The sequence below is a fragment of the Suillus fuscotomentosus genome (genome assembly GCF_016647785.1).
Source record: "Suillus fuscotomentosus strain FC203 chromosome Unknown F5891scaffold_231, whole genome shotgun sequence".
Taxonomy (NCBI): Eukaryota; Fungi; Basidiomycota; class Agaricomycetes; order Boletales; family Suillaceae; genus Suillus; species Suillus fuscotomentosus.
Genome location: NW_024539743.1, coordinates 27,381 through 34,003, shown reverse-complemented (window position 1 = coordinate 34,003; position 6,623 = coordinate 27,381).

Here is a 6,623-nt window from a genome sequence, read left to right as displayed (position 1 = left end):
GTACAAACCATCTATGTCTCTTCTGTATGTGACTAACATTCGTGCGCAGGTCCATCCCTACGCGAAGGTGGCACTGAGCATCTTCACTTGCGCATCCAATGTAGGCCTCTTTCTCAATCATCGCCGTTGCAGGTTGACAAAGTTTTGGTAACAGATGATTCTCGATCAAGCAGACCGCGATGTCGCTGTTTCTCTTCTCCTCTCAAAGATATCTGAAGTCTATACTTTTATCACGGAGGAGAAAGAATTGGCTAAGATTCAGTCCATGCTAGCGATATATGGGAAGATAGCACAGCAGACGCTGGAGTGTGCTGATTTCATCAGCCATTACTCTGAGACGAAGAGCGCCTGTGAGTCGATCCCACTGCTTCGTTCTCCCAAGCTCAATGTTACTTGTTCGTATAGGGATAAGACTCGGCAAGCACGTTTTCGATGAAACGGACGTCACGATCCAGAACTATAACAATGTCCTCGACAGTCTCATGCAGCAATTCCGAGACCGGGCGGCTCGTGATACCGTTGTGATCGTCCACCATATGGGTATGAGTCAGTTTTCAGGTCTCTTTGCGCCTCATCTGACATTCCACGATCCCTGGCATAGCTGAGAGTTTGGACCTCGTAGGCATGGAGTACGCAACGGGCGCAGGATTAAATACGTCTAAATGTTGTTTGCCAAATACTCGGCAAGACCTTCTGAAGGATATTCAGAACTGGATCAGCAGCACTGAGGAGGGTGCTCCGCGCATCTTGTGGTTGTCTGGCACAGCAGGCAAGGGTAAATCAGCTGTCGCCCACACAATAGCCGATTGGTACATCGAACACGGTGGTCTCAGCTCATGCTTCTGCTTCGACCGTACTCGGCAAGCGGATCGCCGTCAAGACAAAATATTCACGACCATCGCAAGCGAATTGGCGGACTGCAACCCTATCGTGCGGCGAGCCTTGGCGCAGGCGGTTCGTGATCACAATAGACTCAAGCGGACTCCAGATATCACAAAACAATGACAGGAACTCATTATCGGTCCCACAAGCATAGCCTCAAAAGCCATCGCTGCACCCGTCCTGATTGTCATCGAGGCATTGGATGAGAGCGGCGAGGCTAATTCCCGAGAACAGATTCTTCGTCTACTCGCTGGCAAATTAAACACTTCCGCTTCACGACTATCCGAACTCCCAGCCAACTTCCGCATTCTCCTCACTTCCCGTCCCCTCGAAGATATTCACAACACTCTGCACGCTGCGCCACATGTTCGCCATATTTCCCTGGATGACATCTCGTCTGCGTCCACAGAACTCGACATCGAACTTTATATCTCCCACAAGCTAGAAGATCTGCGTCACATTTTCAACGATGCCCACTTCAAGGCGCTAGCTCTGAAATCTGATGGCCTGTTTGAATGGGCTCGTCTCGCCTCAGAATATATCAAGAGCACGAACATCGTGAGCCGAGGCCCGATGCGCCGTTTCCACGACATTTCTGAAACATCTGCCAAAGGCGTACATCTTCTGGATGAGATGTACCAACGCATCTTGGCAGATATCATGCCGAAGCACATGCATGAGGAGGCGATTCCTATCTTTCGGTCCGTCATGGGTCAAATTCTTGCATCGTCGGAACCACTTCCCATCAATGTGTTGAACACGATGCGACGGTGTTTCCCATGTGATGATGACCGCTACGACGTAAAGTTGCTCATGGGGCATCTTGGCTCGCTTGTCTCCGGCACCTCAGATTCCGATATTCCCATACGTCCCCTTCACGCATCATTCTACGACTTCCTCACAGACGAATCGCGGAGCCATGACTTCTTTGTTGATGCATCAGCGGCACATAGAGATTTTGCCTTCGCCTCGCTTCGGGTCATGGACTCGGAGCGCGGGCTTCGCTTCAACATCTGCTCCTTAGAGAATTCGTACTTGCCCAACTCTTCCGTCCCTGATTTGGAGAAACGAGTGAAAGAATCCATTCCGGCTGAGCTATCATACTCATGTCGGTTTTGGGGGACTCATGTCGGCTCTACATCTTTCGAATCACCGCTCGCTAAGGAAGTTGAGGCTTTCTTCGATGGAGAGCGCCTTCTTTGGTGGCTGGAAGCACTGGCTCTGATGAGAAGCCTCGGTGGCTCGGCAGTGACCCTCTCATGTATTGCATATTGGTTTTCGGTGCGTAGCTCAAGCTCATTCTTTTCCCAACAACTTCTTACGAGTAGTGGGGTGGTTGTAGGGTCATGCCGAGTTTACGCATGTTAGTGACGCTATCAGGGATACCCTGCGTTTCGTCCGCACCTTCGCACCCACCATTTTACGCAGCACTTCCCATTTATACCTGTCCGCTCTACCATTCGCTCCAACGCAGTCGAGAATATTTCGCAAATTCGCCGCAAAGTTTCCTCACACCCCTCGCGTTGTCGCTGGCCATGTCGAAATTTGGCCTCCGATGGAAAAGATAATCCATGCGAATGACGATGTTTGGTCGGTTGCAATGTCACCCGACAGAAAACGTATTGCATGTGGTTTATACGATAGAACGATCCAGGTGTGGGATACAGAGACTGGCGAGGCATTGTGTGCCCCTCTTCAAGGCCACACTAGCATTGTTACGTCTGTCGCATTCTCACCGGATGGACATCGCATCGTTTCAGGTTCAGCGGACAAGACAGTCCGGGTGTGGGATGTAGCAACCGGCAAGGCCTTAGGTACCCTCGAAGGCCACACTGGCTGGGTTCGTTCCGTCGCAATCTCGTTGGATGGAAATCGCATAGTATCGGGCTCAGATGACAACGATCAGAGTATGGGATATGGAGACTAGGGAGGCAGTGGGCACCCCTCTCGAAGGTCATTCTAAATGGGTTCGGTCTGTTGCGATCTCGCCAAATGGGCACCATATTGTCTCTGGTTCAGATGACAGGACGATCCGAGTGTGGGATATGAAGACTGGCCAGGGAGTGGGTACTCCTCTCCAAGGTCACACCGGCTATGTTTTGTCTGTTGCAATCTTACCGGATGGGAAATGCATCGCGTCCGGTTCACGAGACAGAACGATTCGGGTGTGGGATATGGAGACTGGCGAGGCATTGGGTGCCCCTCTCTGAGGGCACACAGACTCTGTTGTTTCTGTTGTATTCTCGCCGAACGAAAATTGTATTGTGTCTGGTTCATACGACCAGACGATCCGAGTGTGGGATGCGAAGACTGGCATGGCATTAGGATTCCCTCTTCAAGGCCACACTGCCTGGATTCAGTCTGTTGCAGTCTCGTCAGATGGAAGTCGCATAGTCTCTGGTTCAGACGACAAGACGATTCGGGTATGGGATACCGACACTATTACGGGCAAGGCATCAGTCGCTACCTTTCAAAGTCACACTGGCTCCATTAACTCTGTTGCAATCTCCCCAGATGGACATCGCATCGTGTCCGGTTCTGATGACAACACAGTTTGAGTGTGGGATATAGAGACTGGCAAGGCACTAGTTGCGCCTCTCAAAGGGCACACTGAATCTGTTCAGTCAGTTACAATCTCGTCGGACGGAAAGTGCATTGTGTCTGGTTCAGCTGATGAGAGCATTCGTGTGTGGGATATTGGGACTGGCGAGGTTTTGGGTGCGCCTCTCCAAGGTCACATTGGTGCGGTCTACTCTGCTGCAATCTCGTCAGATGGACATCGCATCGTTTCAGGTTCGGGGGACAACACAGTCCGGGTGTGGGATGTAGCAACCGGCAAGGCATTTGGTGCTCCTCTCAAAGGTCACATTGACTGGGTTCAGTCTGTCGCAATCTGGCTGGATGGAAATCGTATAGTATCTGGTTCACTTGACGGGACAATCAGGGTGTGGGATATGGAGACTGGCGAGGCGGTGGGCGATCCTCTCGAAGGACATTATGACTGGGTTCAGTCTGTCGCAGTGTCGCCGGATGCAAAATTTGTTGTGTCTGGTTCAAATGACACAACTATCCGTGTGTGGGATATAGGGACTGGCAAGACATTGGGCACCCCTCTCCGAGGGCACTGTAAGCACGCTGGCTTACCTGAGTTCTCATAATCAGTACATATACCGTTGCTGATACTGAAAACTAAGCTTTCAGTATTTCACCTTTTGGTGTAACGGTTATGCGTGGCGGCGGTCTGACCATGTTACAGGCACACGGACTATGTCCGCGCTGTCGCGATCTCAAGAAATGGGCATCACATTGTGTCTGGTTCAGATGACAAGACGATCCGGGTGTGGGATATGAAGACTGGCCAGGGAGTGGGTCCCACTTTCCAAGGGCACACCGGAAGCGTTCGGTCTGTGGCAATCTCACTCGATGGCAAGCGCATTGTATCTGGTTCAGAAGACAAGACCATCCGTGTGTGGGATATAGAATTCCTTAACCAGCCCCACCTTTCCAAAGCGCCTGCAATATGCTTTTCATCTAACCTATCCTACGCTCTTCATTCCGCCTCATCCTTTCTCCAAGATTCTTCGACCCCAGTCTCTGTTGCTGCGAATGAGGATGGTTGGGTTGTAGGTCCTGACGGACGGCTTCTTCTCTGGATCCCACGCAATTTCCACCCGATGATGTATGTTCCAGGAAACATGCTGGTGATACACGATCATGTCTCGCAGTTCGATTTGAGTCGTCTTGCGCATGGCACGTCTTGGCACACGTGTCGGGAACAGGAGGCTGCTTTGTCTTCGTTATGATACCCTTGTATGTTGCGCACGCACTACACATGATTCGTACCGCACTTGTTTGTCGTCAGGGCTTATTCAGTTCACTTCGTTACATACCAGTCGAATTTCGCTAAGGTCACGAACGTGTTATCCGATTTAGAGACTGAGTCTTGATCTCCGGTCACACAATAGCACCAGAAGTTTCATCTCTTCGCTTGATCACATCGTTCCAATGTCCATTGATGACGGTCTCCACGGCGTATACGTAGGCAGACCCTTGAATCAAAGGAAGACAGTCGTGCATAGCCCCGACCCCGAGCGCGTCCTGTCGTGTCACGGTGGCACTGCGAGGCTATGCGAGATTCATGTGATCGAACATTTCAGGAAGAACAGTTTGCACGAAGCCCAATGTTTCCAGTTGGTTCCGAACTACATGAGCCGGCCGTATTACTAGTCCTTGACTTTGGGTCTGATTTTTTTCTGCGTTGAATTGAAGTTGGCACCTGACGAGTGCTACACGTCCATATCTTCTCACATCAATCAGTGACACTCCTGAAGCGCTTTATATGTCCAGGGTCCAGGGATGATGATTATCCTCAGCGCTTTTAATCCGGCGGTGCAAAGATTGTTGCTAAGGGCTAATTATGTATGACAGACGTGACTTCAAGAGTCCATGGCCACTTAGATTCATTCATCTTTCCTCCAAAACATACTTCCTTCTTTTCCTTCGTCTTCTTCATGACATACTCTATGCGTCTCGTTCAGCGGGAAGGGCGCAGGATCGCCCGTTTTCTGCAACGGCGCGATTCTAGCGCTAGCGCTGTCTCTACATCTTCCGCACCTTCACCTACTACTATCCCTGAAGGACCTGAATGGGCACTTCCACCGACAACAACGCCTGTAGCCGCTTCAAAGAGATTCCCTGTTTCAAGTCAAACCCTTATCGCACTTTCAATCCTTGTGTTTATCGCCCTTGGTATGTGATGCTCTATCCCAATGATGTCATGTGGGCTTTACATCTATCAGGAATCGCGTTCTGGCGCATACGAGTGCTGAGAAGGAAATCCATCAAGGGCGACGCTGACGTTGCGGATAGGGGAGATGTAGAACGACAGAAAGACAAATGGCTTGCACCGTCTACAACTACTCCCCTAGCTCTTGACACTGTCGCGGCACCTGCTGGTGTTGGCTGGACACCCCAGTTTCGCTCGATTAGCGGTCCTGAGTATGTAAGAGAAGCTGCCAAAGAATCCAAGCCACTTCCTCCCAAACGATCACGTTCTCCACCGCCGTCTCTCGTTTCTATACCATCTCAAGATCCCTTTGCTGACCCCAGACCTAAGTCTGCTCCTCCAAGGTCACCCGGGACTCGTGAGGTGAATCGCGCCATTAACATTTCCTCCCCGTCGACCCCTCAGCCCTATGCTCTCTCTGTAAGTGGATATCAGGTTAGAGGTCTCTGGACGAAGGAAAAGGGAACACGGGATTGGGATGTTTGAATTACTGCAACTTTTGCATAACCATGATGATTCAGGGCGACTGCTTATGATGTCAACTGCACACTTAACGGAATGCCACTACAGTCCACTAGCTACATTTGGCTTCGCTTTGGTTCTAGGTATTCCCCTTTTTAACGTCTTTTCGGAGACATTTGAAACCCCATTGCATAGGTTTGATGCGTATTCCGCTCCTTTTTGCGTAACCCTTAATTTATTCGATGGTCAGTAACTCGTTTACGGAGCAACAAAACTCGTAGGGACTGAGAGGTGAGGATGAAGCAATGGTAAATCTGTCAGTTACTATTGAAACACGATTTACCAAATACACTGTCAATTATGGAGGTAAGGTGCAAAGTTACTCAGCAATCTTAGGACACGAACATCTCATTCCTCCGCAAATCGTGCTTTCCGTCTAAACCTAGCTTGGTCACGCAACCACTGTACGAAATAGTAAATTTATTGTAGGGGA